This window comes from Arvicanthis niloticus, unplaced genomic scaffold (assembly GCF_011762505.2).
Source record: "Arvicanthis niloticus isolate mArvNil1 unplaced genomic scaffold, mArvNil1.pat.X pat_scaffold_641_arrow_ctg1, whole genome shotgun sequence".
In the NCBI taxonomy this organism is placed as follows: domain Eukaryota; kingdom Metazoa; phylum Chordata; class Mammalia; order Rodentia; family Muridae; genus Arvicanthis; species Arvicanthis niloticus.
In genome coordinates, this window is record NW_023046257.1 from 21,844 (window position 1) to 45,490 (window position 23,647).

Consider the following 23,647-nt stretch of genomic DNA (forward strand, 5'->3'; position numbering starts at 1 on the left):
TCTATGTTTTTGTCAAGCCTTCTGTGACTGGGCTCCTTTTCTATCAAGAACTCATGCTTTCATTTTTTTTATGGTCCTGACATTTCCACTTCCCTTTATTTTTTTATTTTTTTTTATATTTTATTTACACTTCAGATGCCATCCCCTTTCCCCACTTCCCCTCCCTAGAAAACCCCTATCCCATGCCCCCTTTTCCTTTTTGTTTTTATACAATTTTTTAAAAATGTTAATCAAAGGCTTTATAAGCTTCATAATGCTCAATCAGAAGTGTAACCTAATACCCAACCTAGATATATAAACTATCTTTGACTCGTGGAGGCACGTGAACATCTGCCTCCATGCCCCCTCCTCTCTTTCTCTCTCATCACCTAGCTTCTCCTCTTCTTCATCTTCTCCTCTCCTTACTCCATCTCTTCCTCATGCCTTCATTTTGAATTTATGCCATCTCCCACTTAAAGAGATGCTGTGTCCCTTGTGTTTATCACCTGCTTCATCTAAGATGCTACAGAGAAAGCTGGTTTTGGTATTAGTGTGGGATTTGACCACTTTTTTTTCTTTTTTTAGATAGTAATTAAAATTATCTTATTGTTACCTGATACAGTGACAAAGGGAGTAAAATGACTAGCTTGCCCACTCTCTTAACAAAATAAAGACAGAACTCACAACTGAATAGTTCACCGGCCTCAGCTCAATCAGTTCTCTATGCAAGAACTTTTGCTTCAGCCATGTTCAAAATGTTTACAGCACCTCTTATCATGAAATGAAATCATCTGCCATTCTCTAAAATGGTCTTCATAAAATAGAAGTTCCGCACTGACCCAGTTAGTTTGATAACTATAGACATAGCACTCCTAGCAGCCAAAGAATAGGAATTCAAGAAGAGAAGATAATATGATAAATGACTTCAGGTCATTTTGATGCTAACAGGTCTTGGACCGTAATTTCCTTGATCATACTTCATGAGGTCACAAGACACCCTGACTGTAAACAAAAAACTTAGGTCAGTGACTCAGTAGTACACCAGAGATGAGCATTCGGGTTCACAAACTGACCATATATTTACAACATGGGGAAGCCACTGGTGATCCTGTCCAGATTGTCCCATGTAGAAATGCAGAACTGTCTTTCAGATACCACAAGACATCTGTCTCTACTGTTCCCTCGTTGTCCATGTCATGCCATCTCCTGTGTTCTGAATACTCTGAACACCATTTTGACTCCAATGCATCAAATGGTGTCTGAAGCCATGTGTTCTGGGGCCCCATGATGAATTCTCCTTCCCTTGACTTTGATTTGACTGTATCCAGAAGTAACCTCCTATTTACTGCCATCACTGACAAAGTCTGATCTTCCTGTTAAAGACACAGTGCCTACAAACCTGAGTTCAGGGGACTGTAGCAAGGACAATTGACTTGGATTGCCTTTTGGCCATGAATATATCAAGAAGCTTAGGATACACTTGAAAAACTCTCCATGAGGACATGATCATGATGACTATAGCACTCTAGAGGGGGCAGGCTACAGCTCTATATTCAACTTGCTGAGATTGGCCATGCATTGCAGAAGGTCCTTTAGTACAGGACTGGAGAAGTTGTTGTCATAGAAATTGATCACAGTGAGCTGGGAGCACTGGCTCAGGGCAGGCAGGAGTACACTGAGTTGAGTATCCTTCATATTGCAGTGCTCCACATCTAAGTTATGCATAGAATCTGCTACTTTCTCTAGGAGAATTCAGAGATGTGTGAGACTTGACATGGATAACACTACAGCATTGATGTGCAGGTGTTTCAGTGACAAAGCCAGTTACACTGTGACAAGTATTTCAAGTCTCACTCTGAGAGATGGCAGAGAGTGATAGACAAAGTCTCCAAGGAGGCCCTCAGGCATTTGAACAACTCTTTTATGTTGTCATCGGAAAAGCAGACATCATTCATGTAGAGATGCTGGAGATGGTTGACTTTGGAGAACTGAGAAAGGAACTTGGCACTACCCTTCTTCTGTTTGTTTGCCAATGTATCTGAAATTATGCCCTTATCCAAGTAGATGCAGGTTAGTTGTAATTTGCAAAGATTCGCATCTTTCCAAAGTAAGGTGCAAAAAGACCCAGGAAGGACACAAACTGGTTTGTGTGTAGTTCCAATTCATTGATACTGCCTCAGTGCTTTCTAGGAATGTGCTCAGCTACTTGCTTCTTGCTCCCAGTCTCTGCTGAGTGGACTCCATCCTCTTTCTAGCCCATACATCCTAGAAACTGGATGCACATTCCTCAAGCCCAACAGGTGAAGCTTCCATCTTCTAGGACAAACATTCTGTGTCAGCACTCTATCTATGCCATCCAGCACAGCTGGCAAGGGTTCTACATCAGGGGTTTTCATCAGTGTCACCACAGGGAGGCAGAGAAAGGGCCAGGCTGCCAGCCACCATTGCCTTCAATATATCTGTGTGTCTGACATTAAAAGCATCTTTGAAGAGTGGTGGGAAGAGCATAGTGGGCAGGTCCTCCAAATCGGAGAAGTCTATGGCATCATTCCTCAGCAGGCCCTCCAGTGCCAGATGCAAGACTATGGGAGGGTTGTAGGTGCTCATCCTGATAGATATTTAATTAGAAGGAACCTGATAAGGACACTGGCTACAGGCTTCTGCTCCCAGCAGAGCAGCAGGGCCAGGCAGTGACTCCAGGCTCCATTTGACCACTTTTCTTCACGGAAGTTTGTTTCAGTCCTAGAAGCTTTGAATTCTGGTTCACAGACTTTACCCAGGTATAAATTTCTGGAAGCCAGGGTTTTCTCCCCTCTTCATGGGGCACATACTAAGATAGCACATGGGTCAACACATTATTGATGGCAGACATGTGGTAGGGAGTCCATCACCTTAGAACACCAGTGGTAAACAAAAATAAAACCATTGGATTGAAGATCTTAAACTAGACATCATCAGAGTAGAATAAAGGAATAATTCATACTAAATGCAGCGCGAACAAATGGAAACTATAATGGGCATTTACAGTATACAAAAGAGCCATTTCCTCTGAAAATAGGAGTTGTAGTCTATTTAGCCTGCATAACAATAGCCTTCTTTGTTACCACAAAGTGTGCGTGCACGTGCACATACACACACACACACACACACACACACACACACACACACACACACTTTAAAATCTCAGTGAAAACATCTCTCTTTCCTTATCTCTATCTAATAGGTGGCCATTGTTGCAATTGTTACAGTGACGAGCTTTGCCTTCTATGAAGATATATTTAACAGAAGGTCCTGATTCTGATATAACGAACCCTTCTTTAGTAACCTCTCTACCAAACTTAGATTTTAGTAGAGCTGGCATGAGTGCTATTCCATTTTGATTGTGACGAATGTCCTTCTGTATCTCTGAATTGTCTTCTTTAATTTACCACTGTCTGATTGGAGTTCATTGATCCTCGGTACTGGGATGGACTTGTTCTATTGGTCTGATATGATCTCATACCGTACAGGAGTGACAGACAACTGGATGTCAGTGTCAAAACTCCTAAGCCAATGCAGACAACAAAGAGGTTTAGTAGATGAGACTCTTCAGCAGAGATGATCTGGAGCCCATTATGCTTAATCCTCTCTGTTCTATGATCACAAGCACCTACCTAGATGAAAATATTTCTGTGGTCTTGCATTCCATGTTGCTTTGGGAAAATTACACGTGCTCCATACCTTAATATGCTCCGTAATGTTTTTAGAAATTAATTGAGAGGTTATACAAAGTACTTAGTTTTCAATTAAGAATGATAAATAAAAACACATGCTTACATAAGTTTGGATCATGTACATTGTTAAGATTCTGTCATGAGACAGAGGAGTATGGCAACAAACTCATCAGGCAGCTAAATGAAAATTATATGCACCACAATGTGATGAAGGGTCACCTGTTTAAATCACCTGCATAAACCTTTTATGGTTCTTATTTGCAGGTCTTAGATAAACCTTGAGTCAATGTTCAGTTTTTAGGTGAAGCAGTATAGAGAGCTGCTTATTTGGTTTAGCCTTGCATTGTTTTCTTCTAGGTGAGAAATGAGTCAGGTAGATAACTTAAATATTTAGATTCTAGGTAACAACCGCTAAAACAATAAATTTGAGCAAGGCACACATAGCAAAGCCATCTTCATAAAAGTAGAAAATCAGCAGAGGTGATAACTGAATAGATAGGCAAAAGCTGTTTCAGGTGAACTGTTGTTACTGTCAGGACCCCATCATCAGGCCTTTGGTCATGTTCCTTCTGTGTCCCTTACACACCAGATCTATTTGTTTCATCTGTGAAGTGCTGCTTAGCAACTGCAATAAACAGAATGGGTTAAAAAGTGATTTATTACTTGTTTGTCTCTTCTGGGGGGTTAGCCAAGGATTCCTCACACCCTTACCTTGGCTGAGACACTGCCTGGGAGGACCAAGAAGGCCCGTATCCATGCCAATGGTTGGTGCCAGCTGGAAGTCTGCATGCTTTGGCTCTTTTCTGTGATAAGCAGTACGAGCTTCCTGATGTGGTAATCTCATGGCAAAATTCTAAGAGAGAAAAACAGATAATTCAGTATCTGAACCAAAGTCTTGAAACTTGCAAGCTCTCTTTTTTCCCTTTCAGTTGATGAAATTCAAATGATCAAAAGTCACAAAACCAACCCTTATCCAAGAGGTAGGCAAAGTTAAATCCATTTTTTTGTTGTTGTTGTTGTTTTGGATTGCAGAGGCCTATGTACTCAGGGATGAAGGATGTTATGATCATTTCTTTACCACACAATCACTTGTGTGTGTGTGTGTGTGTGTGTGTGTGTGTGTGTGTGATATGGGAATATATCTATGTATGAGTACATGCACCAATGTGCATATGGAGACCAAAGGAAGACATAGGGATGAAGAATGGGCCAGTGAGCCCCAACAATCCTCTTTTTTCCACTCCCTACATTGTTGGGGTTGTAGGCATACATAACCATGCCCTACTTTTTACCTAGATTCTAGGGATTTGAACTCAGGTCTTCATGCTTGTGCAACAAGTGTTCTTATTTACCAAGCCATCTTTTCCCTTTCAAACTTTTACTTCCCCAATATGTCCTGCTTCTACTTTTTTCTACTTCCTCTGTTCTCTGTGTCTAAGGAGGTGTTATTTAGTCTGTTGAAACAGCTCTAAGTAGTGTTTACCACTCTCAGTTTTTCTACTCTTATCTCTCCATGCAGATAAACACATAAAAACAAACACACAGACACAGGCACAGATACACACACACACACACACACACACACACACACACACACACACCACCCCAAAGGATTCTTCTAAATGTGTATCAGATCATGAACTTCCCTTGTGAAAAGCCTTCCAGTGGAGTTTCAGTCTAATTAGAACCCGATGTGAAGTCTGTGTTAAAGTAGTTTGCTCCTCCCTGTCTCTGGCTTTATCTAGATCTTTCTGTCTGATAACTTTTCTCTTGCAAATTCAGCTGAAGCTCAGTGAAAAAGACACTCTGGGCTATTCTGCTTTCTTGAAGCTTTTAACCTGTTACAGTCTGTTTTACTTTGGGCATTTTTTTTTTTTTTAACTTTCTGCACTCAGCATCCCATCGGCCCATTCTGGTCATCATTTACATCTCAAGCAGATCAACCATGAGCTCACAAAGGGCTTTTGACTCTTTGAAAAATATTTATTTTTCTTATGATACCATGTTTTATTTTCTCTGGTCTCTTTTCATCACCTCACTTGAGCATGCACTAATATACATGAATTTCCTCCCTTTTTACTAACACATTTTATGTTCTAGAAAAACAGGGAAGGAAAAAATTTAAAATGTCTTTTGGGCCCTTTATATCCCAAACATTTTGAACTGTACCTGATGTATAGTAAAACTTCAGTGAATGAATGAATGAATGAATGAATGAATGAACCTCTTAGGTAAACCTCTTTTATGTAATAGATTAGATAATAATAATTAATGTATTAGAATCCAAATCACCACTCTCTCTACTATTAGTGGACAAGCCAGTTTAGTGCAGATGGGATGGCGCTGGGTTCAAACTCTTTCTATTACTTTTGAAGCAAACCAGAAGCCAGGCAGCTTCTTCGTAACTTGTGATTTATCCTATGCAAGATTATGTTTGAGGTTCTCACTTCTTTACTTCAAACAACTGATGTAAGAGAAATGAAGGAACTTGCAAGCCTTAGATGAAATTTATTGTAAAGCAGACACTACATAAGTACTCTCTGTCTGCTTTGGTCATGATGAGTTAAAAGCTTGCCTCAGTGCCTGACATGGGTTATGACTTCCATCATGACTATGGCATTTGTGAATAAAAGAAAGGCGCAAGTAGAATGTTATGTCAGGAGTCCTAACATCGCCCTGGGATTTGCCTACATCACTGACAAATATTTTCAGCATGATAATCTCTTTTGCCATAATTAAAGAAATGACTAATGAAGACAAGGTCTCTATTTAAACATTATTTGCAATTTTCTTAATTTAAATTTTTTAACATGTATAAATATTTTGCATGAATATATGTCTGTGCCTGGTGCCCACAGAAGCCAGAAGATGGCATCTGATCCCTTGGAACTGGAGTTACAGGTGATTGTGAGCTGCCATTTGGGTGCTGGGAATCGAAACCAGTGTTCTTTGGAAGAGCAGCCAGGGCTCTTAACACCTAATCTGTCTCTCCAACCCCATAAATTTGTTCAATTCTTTTAAAACTCTAGTAATGATTCTTTGTGTATTTCGCATTATGCATCCCTATCCCACTCATCTCCTTGTCCCTTCATATTTGCCCTCCCTTTTGCTTCTTAAAAGGCTCAATTTTCCTTACTAAGCGGGGTGGACACTGCTTCTATATTTCACTGAGATAAGAATCTACCGGCTACCTATTATATCACCACAGATCTATGCAGCAGCATTGTGCAAAGTGAAGTATGCATTACTTTGACACCAATAACCCTTTAGCTGTTATTTTTACTTTTGTTTGAGGAGATGGCTAAAGTTTCAACTGCCAAATGAAATTGCTCAGACTTCCTAGTGCAGTTGTATTTAAATCTAGACCAGTTTGATTCATTACAGCATAGGCCACAAAATTTCATACCTAGGTTATCTTAATGTCCTTTCTGAATGCTGAGATAAAGCAAACATAAGGGAAAAAGAATAATTTTTGGCTCACAATTTAAGGTATAATCTATCATGACAAAGATATCAAGGTGTCAGCAGCTTGAAGCAGCTAGTCACATCACACCCACAATTAGAAAGCAGAGAGAGATGAATTGCTCAGTTCCCATTCTTGATTGATTTATATAGCCCCAAATCCCAGCACAGGAATGGTAACAACCATTGTGAGTAGATCTTCCATTTTAATTAAGGTAATTCAGATCCCACAGGCATGCCTAGAGGCCCATGTCCTGGGTGATTCTAGATTCTGTCAAGTTGACTATTAACAAGCACTATTACATATATATTTAGATTGAGAGTAGAAATGATGTAATAGAAGCATCAGGTGCTAAGGCTGAACTGTAGAGCATACGGCATATTTGGAGGCATCCTTGTTTGTGTTGCAGCTCTGAAGGGCAAGGCTTCCTCTACAGAAGTTCTGCTCTAGCTGAGGAGAACATCTTTCCAATGCAAGTGTAATGACTCTGCTCTGTTTTGGGATGATTTCCCAGTGAAAGTGTTACAGCCCTGTTCCAAAAGGCATCTTGGCAGTCAGGAGCCGAGGAATACAACAAAGTCACACCACACAAAAAAAAACCTCATAAAAGAGATTTATTGTGAGGGAAAATCCAGGAGGGTGGGTGCCTTTGCTTGGTAGAGAAGCAGCAGAGAATTGGGCAGAACCCAAGATTTATATAGGGTTTCTAGAGGGCAGGGTGAGCTTCCCAGGATGGCCTGAAATTGAAAGGATTATATGGCCTGAGTTTGGGGGCAAGCTCAGGAATTGGCGAGATTTTTTTTTCTTGTAGGGCAGGGCCTGGCCACTTTGCAGTGCTGGAAAGGGCCAGTATAACCATCAGAAAAAGACTATGATAGTCCTTAGGGAAGTCTGAAGGTGAGGCCTGGCCACTGGAGCTCCTCATGCAGGGGTGGCGTACTGGCTGGTTTTTGTGTCAACTTGACACAAGCTGGAGTTATCACAGAGAAAGGACCTTCAATTGAGAAAATGCTTCCATGAGATCCAACTGTAAGGCATTTTCTCAATTAGTGATCAAGCAGGGAGGGCCCCTTGTGGGTGGTACTATCCCTGGGCTGGTAAGTCTTGGTTTTTATAATAAGAAAGCAAGCTGAGCAAGCCAGAGGAAACAAGCCAGTAAGAAACATCCCTCCATGGCCTCTGCATCAGCTTCTGCTTCCTGACCTGCTTGAGTTTCAGTCCTGACTTCCTTTGGTGATAAACAGTAGTGTGGAAGTGTAAGCCGAATAAACCCTCTCCTCCCCAACTTGCTTCTTGGTCATGATGTTTGTACAGGAATAGAAACCCTAAGACAGGTGGGGTGGGAGGGGAGTTGAGGTGGAAGCTGGACTTTTGGTTGTCTCGAGGGTTTACAAAGCTTACAAGGCATGAAAGTTTACAAAAACTCCCTGCCTCTTGAGTTGGCACGAACAGCCAACAATCCCACTGTGAGAATCTTTTTGGAGTAAGTGTTGATAAGAGTGGAAGAGAGGAGATGTCACAGGTAGACTGAAGTCAGGTTAGCTCCTGAAAAGCTATAGCATTAGGTCTGGTTTTCATTCGCATTTTATATACTAAAACTACAAGGTGGAGTGGACAAGCAAGGGAAATTTTACAGAAGTAACATGGAGGACATCAGGTTGTTAAGGGCAATGGCCAATTGTTTCCGCTATTTCTCCAGATCATTCTGTTCCAATAGGAATTAAAAACATGCTTAGTGATAAGGCAGTAGAGCAGTGCTTTTAGTAAATCACTAAATAAATTGTTATGGCAGTATATAATAATTAGTCTTTTTATATATATCCTATTCTACTTCAGTCTCAACTGAAATCAATCAGCTATAATAAAACTTCTATGATAGAACACAGGCCACTATTTAGAAACCTCGTGGCCTAGAAACTGAAGGAGTTCAATACTTACTTTTGTTCAGCATTTTATCCTCAGTGGTGATCAATCTGCCAGCAGGCACAAAGAAGCACTAAACAATTATTTCTCTTTTTCTGTTTTTGTCAAATTAAATCACTATAATTATAGTCAGTGCATTTCAATGACATGTTCTACCCATCACCATGTGTAGGAAATAGAATGGCCCAGGACCTTTCTTTAGCACATCATAGACTTCAACATAAATTGGCCTGTGTGAGATATACAGGAGACAGAATAAACAGAAATCACACAGTTCTCTTGACAAAGGTGAAGGCAGGAAGATGACAAGAGAAACCCTTCCTTACTTAGCACACCTCATCCCTGTATCCAACTTCAGTGTATGTCAGCTGCTACTTTTAATCCTGTGGTAGTTCAGTATTTGACAAAGTAAGGCCACCAATACTTTAAAATCAGGAAATCAGTTGTAGCATCTTGTCCAAGCCTGAGGGTGCTTGTTTTTAACTTTTTACAATGGAATGGAATAGGCTTTTGCATATGTTAGGCTAACATGTTAGGCAAACATCCACCACTGAGCTGTGCCCCCAGCTCAGCACAGGATTGTTATGATGCAGGAGCAGTCAATGTGCACGGTTCCGGCCTCTTCTTCCCCAGTGCAACATGCATTATGTTTCCACCCTTGTGGTACAAAAATCAGAGAAATAATTTTAAAAAGAAACAGCTTAGTAAGGCTTTGTTTTCTACAGGTTTATGCCAAAAACATTTTACTTGATTCCTTTTAGGGTTGTGCTGAGTCAGTGCATCATGGTAGAAGTGTGTGTCAGTGGGAAGTTGGTAACCCCAGGAAAGGGGTGCAAGGAAGAAAATAGAGCCTTTAAGAATATGGTCTTTGCTGAGCCCAAGCACTGAGCAGATCCTGGGCTGCAGCTCTGCCCCCAATATCACAGAACCCAGAGGAAGTGGTCCTTGCAGGAGCACTAACCTGGGCAGTATCATAGGTAAGGAGAAAGCAACACCAGCCGAAAACAGGGAGTAGCTGGGACCCACTAGGACCCAGGAAGTCACTCCTGGCCCAGAGCCTTGGTTCCTTCAGGTCTGGACCTGAGCACTGAGCAGATATTGGGCCTTAGCTCAAACCCCAGCAGCAACACCCACCCCAAACAGTTCTGACACAACCAAGATAATAGGAAAGACAGGCTCCAGTCAGAGACAGTGCAGGTAGCACTAAGAAGATCCAGATAGTGAAAAGCAAGCACAAGAACATATGCATCAGAAACTCAGGATACTCGGCATCATCAGAACCTAGTTCTCCCACATCAGAAAGTCCCAAATTCCCCATATGCCCAGGACAGCAAGAGTCAGATTTAAAATCACTTCTAATGATGATGATAGAGGACTTTAAGAAGGACATAAATAATACTCTCAAAGAATTTGAGAACACAGGGAAACACGTGTTTACCAAAACACCAAATGCATAAAACAAAGAATTTTAAAAAGCAATAAGAGAAAAAAGCCCTTAAAGAGGAAACACAAAAATCCCTTAAGGAATTACAAGAAAATACAACCAAACAGGTGAAGGAATTGAACAAAACCATCCAGGACATAAAAATAAAAGTAGAAACAATAAAGAAATCACAAAGGGAGACTACCCTGGAGATAGAAAACCTAGGAAAGAAATCAGGAGTCACAGACACAAGCATCACCAACAGAAAACATGAGATAAAAGAGAGAATCTCAGGTGCAGAAGATACCATAGAAAATATTGACACAGCTGTCAAAGAAAACACAAAATGTAAAAAGTTCTTAACACAAAACATCCAGAAAATCCAGGACACAATGAGAAGACCAGACCTAAGGATTATAGGTATAGAAGAGAGTGAAGATTCCCAACTTAAAGGGCCAATAAATATTTTCAATAAAATTACAGAAGAAAACTTCCCTAACCTAAAAAAAGAGATGCCCACAAACATACAGGAAGCCTACAAAATGCCAAAAAGACCAGACCAGAAAAGAAATACCTCCTGTCACGTAATAATCAAAACGCCAAATGCACCAAACAAAGAAAGAATTTTAAAAGCAATAAGGGAAAAAAGCCAAGTAACATATAAAGGCAGACCTATCAGAATTACACCGGACTTCTCACCAGATACTATAAAAGTTAGAAGATGCTGGCCAGATGTCATACAGACCCTAAGAGAACACAAATGCCAGCCCAGGCTACAATACCCAGCAAAACTCTCAATTACCATAGATATAGAAACCAAGATATTCTGTGATAAAACCAAATTTACACAATATCTTTCCACAAACCCAGCACTACAAAGGATAATAGCAGGAAAGATCTAATACAAGGAGGGCAATTATACCCTAGAAAGAGCAAGAAATTAATCCTCTTCCAACAACCCCCCCAAAAAGATAGCCACATAAACAATGCCACCACTAATAACAAAAATAACAAGAAGCAACAATCTCCTCTTTTTAATATCTCTTAACATCAATGGACTCAATTCCTCAATAAAAAAAAAAAAAACATAGGCTAATGGACTGGATATATAAAAAGGACCCAGCATTTTGCTGCATACAGGAAACCCACCTCAGTGACAAAGACAGACACTACCTCAGAGTAAAAGGATGGAAAACAATTTTCCAAGCAAATGGTCCCAAGAAACAAGCTGGAGTAGTCATTCTAATATCTAATAAAAATGACTTTCAACTTAAAGCTATCAAAAAGGATAAGGAAGGACTTTTCATCCTCATCAAAGGAAAAGTCAACCAACATGAACTCTCAATTCTGAAAATCTATGCACCAAATGCAAGAGCACCCACGTTCATAAAAGAAACCTTACTAAAGCTCAAAGCAGACATTGCACCTCACACAATAAGAAGGAGGTTTCAACACCCCACTCTCAGCAATGGACGGATCATGGAAACAGAAACTAAACAGAGATACAGTGAAACTAACAGAAGTTATGAACCAAATGGATTTAACTGATATCTATAGAACATTTCACTCTAAAACAAAAGAATATACCTTTTCCTCAGCACTTCATAGTACCTTCTCCAAAATAGATCATATAATTGGTCACAAAACAGATACAAAATAATTGAAATGATCTCATGCATCCTATCAGATCACCATGGTCTTCAATAACTACAAAGAAAATGGAAAGCTCACATTCACATGGAAACTGAGCAATGCTCTACTCAATGATGACTTGGTCAAGGAAGAAAGAAATAAAGAAAGAAATTAAAGACTTTTTAGAATTTAATGAAAATGAATACACATACCAAAACCTATGGGACATAATGAAAGCAGTGTTAAGGGAAAAACTCATAGCTCTAAGTGCTTACAAAAAGAAACTGCAGATGGCATACACTAGAAGCTTGAGCACACACCTGAAAGCTCTAGAACAAAAAGAAGCAAATACACCCAAGAGGAGTAGATGGCAGGAAATAATCAAACTCAGGGCTGAAATCAACCAAGTAGAAACAAAATGAATTATACAAAGAATCAATAAAACCAGGAGCTGTTTTTTTTTTTTTTTTTTTTTTTTTTAGAAAATCAACAAGATAGATAAACCCTTAGCCAGACTAATCATAGGGCACAGAGACAGAATCCAAATTAATAAAATCAGAACTGAAAAGGGAGACGTAACAACATGAACTGAGGGAATTAAAAAAAATCATCAGATCCTACTACAAAAGCCTATACTCAACAAAATTGGAAAATCTGGATGAAATGGATAATTTTCTAGACAAATACCAGTTACCAATGTTAAATCAGGAGCAGATGAACCATCTAAACAGTCCCATAACCCCTAAAAAAAAAAGAAGCAGTCATTAAAAGTCTCCTCACCAAAAAAAAAGTCTGGGACCAGTTGGTTTCACTGCAGAGTTCTATCAGACCTTCAAAGAAGACTTAATAACAATTCTCTATAAACTGTTCTACAAAATAAAAGCAGAAGGAACACCATCCAATTCATTCTATGAAGCTACAATTATGGTCATTCCTAAACCTCACAAAGACCCAACAAAGAAAGAGAACTTCAGACCAATATCCCTTATGAATATTCATGCAAAAATACTCAATAAAATTCTCACAAACTGAATCCAAGAACATATCAAAACAATTATCCATCATGATCAAGTAGGCTTTATCCCAGGAATTCAGGGTTGGTTCAATATTTGGAAATCCATCAATGTAATCCACTATATAAACAAACTGAAAGAAATAAAACACATGATCATCTCACTAGATGCTCAGAAAGCATTTGACAAAATTCAACATCCCTTCATGTTAAAGGTTTTGGAAAGATCAGGAATTCAAGGCTCATACCTAAGCATAGTAACAGCAATATACAGCAAACCAGTAGCCCACATCAAACTAAATGGAGAGAAACCTGAAGCAATCCTACTAAAATCAGGGACCATATAAGGCTGTCCACTCTCTCTCTACCTATTCAATATAGTACTGGTAGTTATAGCCAGAGCAATTAGGCAACAAATGGAGATCAAAGGGATACAAATAAGAAAGGAAGAAGTCAAAATATCACTATTTGCAGATGATATAATAGTATACTTAAGTGACCCTAAAACTTCCACAAGAGAACCCCTAAACCTGATAACCAACTTTAGCAAAAAGGCTGGATATAAAATTAACTCAAACAAATCAGTAGCTTTCCTCTACTCAAAGGATAAACAGGCTGAGAAAGAAATTATGGAAATGACACCCTTCACAATAGTCACAAATAATATAAAATACCTTGGTGTGAATCTAACTAAAAGTAAAAGACCTGTATGACACGAGCTTCGAGCCCCCGAAGAAAGAAATCGAAGCAGATCTCATAAGATGGAAAGATTTCCCATGCTCATGGATTGGCAAGATTAATATAGTAAAAATGGCTTTCTTGCCGAAAGCAATCTACATATTTAATGCAATCCCCATCAAAAAGAATTGAGTGAGAACTCAATTCTTCACAGAGATAGAGCAATTCTAAAAATCATTTGGAATAACAAAAAACCCAGGATAGTGTAAACTACTCTCAACAATAAAAGAACTTCTGGGGGAATCACCATCCCTGACTTCAAGCTGTAGTACAAACCAATAGTGATGAAAACTGCATGGTATTGGAACAGAGCCAGGTAGGAGGATCAATGGAATAGAATTGAAGATCCAGAAATGAACCCCCATACCTATGATCACTTGATCTTTGACAAGGGAGCTAAAACCATCTAGTGGAAAAAAAGACAGCATTTTCAACAAATGGTGCTGGCTCAACTGGAGGTCAGCATGTAGAAGAATGCAAATTGATCCATACTTATCTCATTCTACAAAGCTCAAGTCCACATGGATAAAGGACCTTCACATAAAACCAGCTACACTGAAACTAATAGAAGAGAAGGTAGGGAAGAACCTTGAATACTTGGGCACAGGGAAAAAGATCCTTAACAGAACACCAATGGGTTATGCTCTAAGATCAAGAATTGACAAATGGGACCTCATAAAAGTGCAAAGCTTCTGTAAAGCAAAGGACACTGCCTATAGGATAAAGTGGTAGCCAACAGATTGGGAAAAGATCTTTACCAATCCTATATATGATAGAGGGCTAATATCCAAGGTATACAAAAAACTGAAGAAATTAGAGTCTAGACAATCAACCCTACTAAAGAATGGGGTACTGTCAGGAGTCATAATGGGACAAGCTAATAATTAGCAGATAATCATCCTGAAATGGCTTGCCTTGGATTATTATATAATCTGTGACAAGTGAGGCTTTATTCAGCAAGGCTGTAAGGGACTTATGTTAGGAAAGATTCCTACTATTAATATTTTTTCCTATTATTATTATTAAACAAATATAACAATCAGTAAGCCATAGCACACCCCTTTTCTATACACACACACACACACACACACACACACACACATATATATTTGATTGCCAAATTCATTATAATGAGTAACATCCATTTGCCAGATACTGTTTGGTATCAGTCCCTTTGGATTTATGCCCAAATAAGGAACTGGTAAAAGTGTAATACATGATTGACATTGTTTAACAATTTGTCTAGCTTGTTCTCTGGTAATTTTAAACATCATTTTTAAAGTTTCAGAATTAAGGTGATGTAACTCATGAGCCTTTATGGCCCCATCTAAGTTAGATTGCAAATCTGATAAAGCCACTTCAGTGGGTAAGGCCTGAGGTCCCATTTCTGGGGTTAATACTATGTGAGTGGCAGAACTGAGGTCTAGTCCTGCGCTTACCGGTGTTGCTCCACTAAGTTCAGACAGGGATTGTTGTTTGTTGGTATAAAACTGACTGCTCCATAAGCCTGTTTTGGCTTGTGTAGGTTCCGGGACTGGAGCTGGCCCTGTTCCTGTTTCCCTGATTATGGGAAAGGGTGTTTCCTTGTGCATCTCTTTTGGACCTACATTCACTAGCCCAATGCCTTCCATGTTTGCAAAGTGGGCAGAGCCCAGGCTGTTTTCTGGGCTATGTCTGGGTTAACTCATTTTCTGCCTCACAATCTCTTGCAAAGTGTCTAGGCTTGCCACATTTAAAACAAGCCTTTTGGTTTCTACTAGCCAAAAAATCTCTTACTGATTGTCCTTGCATGGCAGCTGCCATAGCTAAGCCCTGTTGGTAGGAGGGACCTATATCAGAACAGAGTCTGATATACCCTGTAAGGTCTGTCTTTTTTCTGTAGGGTCTAATGGCCGCTTGGCAGGCAGGATTGGCATTTTCATATGCAAGTTGTTTCACATAATCTACTCCTGTCTCTGCATTACCAAAAATCCTCCCTGCTGTTGTCATTAATTGACGAACAAAATAAAAAAAAAAAATTGTTCATCAGGTCCTTGTCTGACTGCTGTTAAGGATGCACCAAGGTCCCCTTTTGCTGGGAGTTTATGCCAAGCCTTCATTGCTGTATTTTGAATTTGAGTGAATAAGCCTGGGTCATATTACATCTGGTTATCACTATAAGCAAATTGCCCTTCTCCTACTAAAGCATCAAAGGACCAACCATTGCCTGTCTGAATGTTTCTCCTAGCTGTTTCTTTATTATTCTCATGATATTCTGATTTCCAAATAAGATAGTCACCACCACTAAGAACTGATCTCACTAACGTATTCCAATCACCAGGAGTCAGCCACTCTAAAATTGTCTAGTCAGACTCTAAAATTGCAAGAGTAAAGTGAGCAGTAGCACTGTATTGTGATACTGCATTTTTTAATTCTTTAATAATTTGAAAATTAAACCCCATGTGACATCTCCAAGCAACCTCTTGATTGTCTCTGGTCTCTGATACAGGGAAAGCCTCAGCGTTTCCCTTCTCTGGATGATCTGTGGCTAATCTTAGGGACTGCCTTTGGACTCCTGGTTGAGGAATGCAAGGAGCTGGGGGATTTTCGCAGTTTACCTCTTGAGACATCTTCCCTGTAGCTGATTAATTAAGTCCTGATACTCTTTTTCTAACTCTATTTGTTGTTTAAGAACGGATATTTTTTCCTGTAACTCCCTTATGGGATCTATAACCACCATCTCCATTGCGGGAACATTTAGCGGTGGAGGTGCATAGTGAGGGGCTCTTCCAGAAGAGGGCCTTTCAGGGTTGTAATGTTAGGCTGCCTCTTCCTCTAAGTCAGCACAATCTGGCTCTGACAAATCGTCATCAACCTTTGGTTGTATTTTAGATTCTAATTTCAGATAAATACGTTTCTTTTTACTTTGAACATGAAAGAAAGCATTCAATCAATGAAACAAAAGCAGACAATTAACACACATAAGCAACAAACAACAAAATAAAAACAGAGAGTTGAGTTCAGGCTTACTTATTTTTTACCCCATTTTCATTAACATGACTTACCTTTCTCGATGCAGCAGATTCCTGCAGTGATCACCTTTGTTTCACTTCTGAATTTTTAGCAGATTCTTCTTCCACTAACATCCCTCACTGGGTCTCTCATTCTAGCTGCCCCACATTGGGCGCCAAAAATGTTGCGGCCCAAGCTGCCCCGTGTTTGGGGGCCAAAATGTCAGGGACCACTCTGTCAATGTTTGAACCCGCACTGCCAAAAGCCTTGGGGGCTAAATTGTCAGAGCCCACAGTGCCACAAGTTGTTTCAGTCTGCAGGGTTCAGCAAGAGAGAGAGAGAGTGAGGATGGACTCGAAGAATGGAGACCAGAGTGTGATTCAATCCCGTTTATTCTTAGGTCTCTCTTCCTAGTCCAAGTCCCAAGTCTTGAGTTCCTAGTCCCTAGTTTCTAGTCCCTAGTGCCTCCAAGTTCCAAGTTACTTCTTCCAAGTGCTAAGTGCCTAATACCTAATAATAATTTCTTCTGAGTTCTCTAGTCCAAGTGTCTTCTTCCTCAATGCCTAATTCCTACTCCAAGTTGTACTGAACTCTTCTGTCTGTCTCTCGCCCTTTATATGTCTCATTTCTAAGCCACGCCTTTAAGTCATGCCTTTAGGCCTTGTCTCTAAATCGGATCTCTAAGTCACGCCCTTAAGTCTCAGCTCTAAATCACAGCTTTAAGTCTCACACACCCAAGGGAAGATCCTGGGTATCTAAAACAAGATGTTATCAGAGTGTGCTCAGCTGTTGCAGGCTATTGTAATCAAATCTGTTGTCAGGGTATACGGCTCAAGATGGCTGCAAGAATGATAGCTGCCTTCTGTTGGCTCCCCACACCCTTTGGAACAGATCTCTGCAGATCCACAAAGATGTACTGTCTTGTGGTGATGCTATATAGATAAATAGATGACTTCTTAAGTCTTAATGATGACCCTATAAGAATTCCTAAAATTATATCAATGGTTATTAAGCTCTTTTATAGTGAGATTGTTATTAGTTCCCTTTCTGATAGTCAAAGCTGCAATGAGAACTCTGCCAGTCTCCCAAGTGTCATCAGTTCATCAGTTAATTGCTCTTAGATAGTAACCAAACTTTCTCCTACTCAGAGAACATTCCAAGAGGTTGTAAAACAATTAACCAAAGGTCACTAATAGGGAACTAATGGTTTATTATAGGTGCTAGGACAAAAGATAAAGATACCTGGGTTTATCTATACAAAACGTCACTAATTTCCTAGTTATAGTTTTAAAACTTCAGTAAACTTGTGGAACTAGACACGTGATGGATGTTTAGCCAGATAATTACTCTTAATGGACATGCATTAAAATATGATTAATTAATGGATATGATTAAGATTAATGGATATTCTCTGTTGTAAACTTCTATTTCAATTTATGATTTGATTTTTGATGTGAACTTGTGATGAACTTTGTAACATGTGACCATGTATTCTGAAAGGTGTATAAGTACTGAAGACAAAGACAAAGAGGGTAGTTGTTTGTCCCTTCCTTTCCTTTCTTCTGTCTAGAATTTTTTTCCCTTAAAATTTTTCCCTTACTAGAAGTTTTTCCTTTTCCCCACTTAGGACCTTTCCACTGTTTCCCTTAGATAGCTTTCATAGGAAACTTTTTACACTTAGTAATACACTTTATAATAACTTCTTTAAGTGTTTTTTCTTCCTGCAACTCCAGACTAGCATAAGTTAGGGCCAAGCAGTTCCTGCTGAGATAGGACAAAGGCCACATTGCCTAATCTTCTGCTGTTAGGCTACAGGTATTAATCACCTAAGCCTACAGTCTTTACACTTAGAAAAAGTTTTTAGGACTTTATAGAAGTTATCATCAGCATTTCAGTACAGGTCAGAGAGCCCAGAAAGCCCTGAGAGCCTCAGCCTTTAAAGCCACTCCCAGAGTCCTACTCTGTGCTCCTGCCACTACTCTCTCTGGGCCTGGAGGCTCCCGGCAGAATACAGAGCTGAACAAAAAATTCTCAACTGAGAAAACGCAAATGGTTGGGAAGCACCTAAAGAAGTGTTCAGCATCCTTAGTCATCAAGGAAATGCAAATCAAAACAACCCTGAGATTCTACCTCACACCACTCAGAATGGCTACGATCAAAAACACAGGTGACAGCAGATTTTGGCAAGGATGTGGAGAAGAACACTCTTCCATTGTTGGTGGGACTACAAGCTAGTACAACCAGTATGGAATGCAGTCTGGCAGTACCTCAGTAAATTCAACATAGTGTTACCTGAGGACCCAGCTATACTCTTCTGGGTATATACCCAAAAGATGTTTCAATATACAATAAGGACACATGCTCCACTATATTCATAGCAGCCTTATTTATAATAGTCAGAAGCTGGAAAGAACCCAGATGTCCTTCAATAGAGGAATGGATACAGAAAATGTGGTCCATTTACACATTGCAGTACTATTCAGCTATTAAAAACATTGAGTTCATGAAGTTCTTAGGCAAATGAATGAAACTGGAAAATATCATCCTGAGTGAGGTAACCCAATCACAAAAGAACACATATGGTATGTACTCACTGATAAGTGGATATTAGCCCATAATAAAGCTCATAATACCTAAGAAACAACATATAGACCACAAGAAAATCAAGAAGAAGAAGGAAGACCAAAGTATGGGTGTTTTGGTCCTTCTTAGAAGAAGTATCAAATACTTAACCAGAGCTCCCATGGTCTAAACCTCCAGCATGAGAACCCAAAGGGAGGGACTCATGACTCTATCTGTATAGGTGGCTTTGACAGGCATCAGTGGAAGTAGAAGGCCCTAGTTCATGAAAGGTTGGATTCCCTAGTGTTGGAGAATTCAAGAGCAGGGATGCAGGAATGGGAGGATGGTGGGAGCACACCCTCATAGAAATAGGAGGAATCAGATAAGGGAATAAGGGGTTTTGGGTGGGAATGGGAGAGGAGATAACATTGAAAGGTAAATAAATAAAATATACAATAAAAAACAGATAATGGGTCTGGCAATTGTAGTTAAGCATTCAAGACTTTTTGTCAATTTATTACAGGGATTTTGTATAACCCTCAAGGACAAGGTATTATGGAAGAGGCCTATAGAACTTTAAGAATATTGGTGAGACATACTGTTGCTGAGACAAAGAATGACGTTGATCTGTGAGTTTGCTGAGTGCCCTGAGAAGGGTGACTGGGGAGCTTTATTGGACATATGTTCCTGACCCACCTTTGCTTGGCTATATCCCAGATGGGACAAGCTGCCTTGACTCAAGTTCTTAGACCTTGTGGGACAGAGAATCAAAAAGAGAAATTATGTCTCCTGTATTCTTCTTAAAGGTAACCAGCTATTAGGACTCAATCATGTACTGGTCTAGAAATCAATCCAATATGGGAAATAACAGTCTACTTTTGGATAACTGGATCTGGACTTTGTCTGAGACATATTTGGAAGCTAGCTGTAGCTTGATATGATGTTAGGATAGCAAGAGATAATTTTGGGACAGGATCTGTATCTCAAACATGTTTAATGGATGTTTTAAGGCTCTTTAAATTTTCAAGCTAAAATTGGTTTTGTCTCTTCTACAGTATTTATTGTAAGTTGCATTGACTGTATAATTTCCAATTATGTTACTGTGTTGAAACCTGGCATGTCTGTTACAGGGGTCTATCAACCAGCTTTTGTCTCACTGCCTTGAGTTCTCTGAAAAAAGCTTGAAAGTGCTGCAAGAAGTGAATTAGGCTTTGAGCAGAAACAAGAGGGTAGCAGGCTTGATTATTGCTGGTATAAAAGCTTTAATTACATTAATTGCTAGCACCACTGCTTCTGCAATAGCAGTGACACAAGGAGTTAAGACAACTATTTTTGTTAATAATCTAGCAAAAAATGTTACTAATGTATTGAGTATACAAAAGGATTTATATAAGTATCTGGAACAATGAATGATGCTCTATAACCCATTCAAATTATCTGAAGGAGGTTCAGGATTCAAGAGTTAGGAGCCATCCCGAGTGTCATGACAAATATTATTGGAGTAGTGTTACTTTTGAAATTCATAATGATTGTCATTATAATTTTAAAAAGTATAAAGACACCAGTAGGATATTTGGCATAATCCCAACATTTCTCTGGGTGTGTTAACTTTGCATAGTGAGATTATGAATTTAAAGAATGCTGCTCTGTTGAGCTTTGATGTTGCAGATAATGCTGATAAAATTATCCATGGCCTGAGCTCAGTATTTCCATTTTTGTCAAACCTCAGGAATGGCATATAGAGCTAGATCAGGCTAGCCTGTCTTGTCCTGGGAATTCTTTTATTCCTGCCCATTGTGTTAAAGCTTATCTTTAATAACATCAACATGTTGGCAACCAAAGTACATGGCTTAAACCTGAAAATGGACCCCCCAGACAGAGTTATTAAATTAGCAGACTGGCAAGCCAAAGACGGTTAATATTCTGCACAGAGCCTCATCAACCTAAGACATAAGTGCATTGCCTTTGATAATGCATATTCCATGATGGGTAAGGAAGGCATTTTTTTTTTTTCAGAACAACCTAAGAGAGGCTCAGTCTTGTTAACAAAATAAAAAGGAGGGAGAGGTGGAGAGCCTTCGGGGCTGCTTGGCAGAAGCTGACATGGGCTAAGGACAAGGAAATGAGCTGCTTGGCAGGAATATGACATTGGCCAAGGACAAGGAAGTAGGCTTCAAGCAGTAATCTGACATTAGGCTAGAATAAAAAAGTAATTTCAGGCAGGAATCTAAATCTTAGGCCAGAACAAAGAAATAATTTCAGGCAGGAATCTAAATATTAGGTTAGAACAAAGAAGTAATTTCAGACAGGAATCTAAATTTTAGGCTAGAACAAGGAAGTAGGCTTTAGACATGAAAATGACCTTGGGCTAGGATAGGGAATTAGGCTTAGATACTTAGGTCATACTGATAAGCCTTTAGAAACAGTGATCACGGGAGTGTTCATGTAACTGGGTTTAATGCCTTGCTTTTTTTCCCTGACTATTTGTGTTTATTGTATTGCTTGTTCCTGGACTATTTGCATATATTGTATTGCTAGACCCTCAACCTAGAACTGGCCTTAATGCATGCATGTAATCAAAATGGTATAAAAGCATAAAGGAAGATGGGGTATAGGATATGGGGTTCTACGGAGGGGAAATGGGGAAAGGATATGACAGCTGTATTGTAAATAAAATAAAATATCCAAAAAAAGAAAAAATATATATTCTTAATTAACCTACTTCTTCCAGCTAAGGTGTGCTTCCTACAGTTTCTACTACCTCCCACTAGTCTGTTTACCCCTAACTACATTCATCCTTTAATGACCAGAGCCCATTTATAGTCATCTCCCAGATTCCCCAGTTTTGAATACTGTTCCCCTGTGTGTGCCCCAAACCTTTAAGCCCATGAGCTTTAGAGGCAGATTTAAGATCTAATCCACTGTATAGCTCTTTTGTGAATGCAGTCTTGGTGCGGAATCCAAGTATTCTGGTAGTTATAGGGTATTAAAAAATAAAGAGGGACTAGCCTGATGGATTCATGGGTAAAAATGTTTGCTCTTCAAGCTATGACCTAGGTCCATATCTAGAACCTATGTAACAAAGCTGGATGAAGTATCTTGAACCTGTAATCTCAGCACTCTTAAAGTGATATGGGAGGAAGAGGGAAAAGAATTGCCTAGAATTTCTCAGGCAAAAATTTCTCTTGCCAAAAATAAGAGAGACCCTGCTTCAAAGCAGTGGAAAAATAATCTATTATTGAAAGTATTTTTCAACTGCCATAAAACTGTGGCATGCACATGACACCTACTGCACATGACACACACACACACACACACGCACGCACGCACGCACGCACGCACACGCACGCACGCACGCACGCACGCACGCAGGCACGCACACGCACACACATGACAATAACGAACAAAATAAAAAACAACAAAACCTTGTAAAACATCATTTAGAATGGGACAAAGAACCAAAATAGTGATCCAGTAATCTTTTTTGAGTCTTCAGGAGCAAGTGTGGAGATGGGAATTGGCATGGGAGAAATAGAGAGGAGGGGAACAAATGGACAACTCCCACTAGAATCTTCTTTGAAGCTTTCTATACAGGGCTTTTCAGGGGTTCTTCTGGCATTTAAAGTGGCTTATAAAAATAGATTTAATCCATGGAATTCTCTAATAGTGGTGAATTTAATTTGTACATCAGAGAGCAAATTCAGTAAGTATGTATCGAGCACATGAGTTTAGAGCTTTGCAATTCAGGGTTCTCTAAAGGAACAGAACTGATAGAATAAACTAAGGTATCTATCTATCTATCTATCTATCTATCTATCTATCTATCTATCTATCTTTATATATCACTGACTTCAATTACTTATACAAATTCTATAAGAGTACTTTAAAATGTACTCAGTGTATTAGTCTGTCATCAACAATTTAGTATCAACTCTGAAATACATTCTAAATAATACTATAAGAGGGTGGCAAAATCAAGGTCAACTAGTTCTTTAGTCCAATGAACTTACTTATTGTTAAGAATATCAATTAGAAATGAATAATCCACAAACATTAGCTGTCATAGTTATATTTCAGTTGCTGTGAATAAAAATACCCTGACAAAAGCAACTTGTGGGAGAAAGAATTTATTTTGGCTAAAGTTCTGATCTGGGGGTTGAGGTAGGGAAATTCATTCCATCATGACATCAAAGGGATAGCAGCAGGAGTAA

General features: G+C 39.3%; 1 pseudogene; it reads right to left on the reverse strand.

Moving 5' to 3' along the window:
• Window positions 1–719: 719 nt before the first annotated feature.
• On the reverse strand, window positions 720–2,586 carry LOC117702277 (PRAME family member 18-like; annotated as a pseudogene).
• Window positions 2,587–23,647: the final 21,061 nt, after the last annotated feature.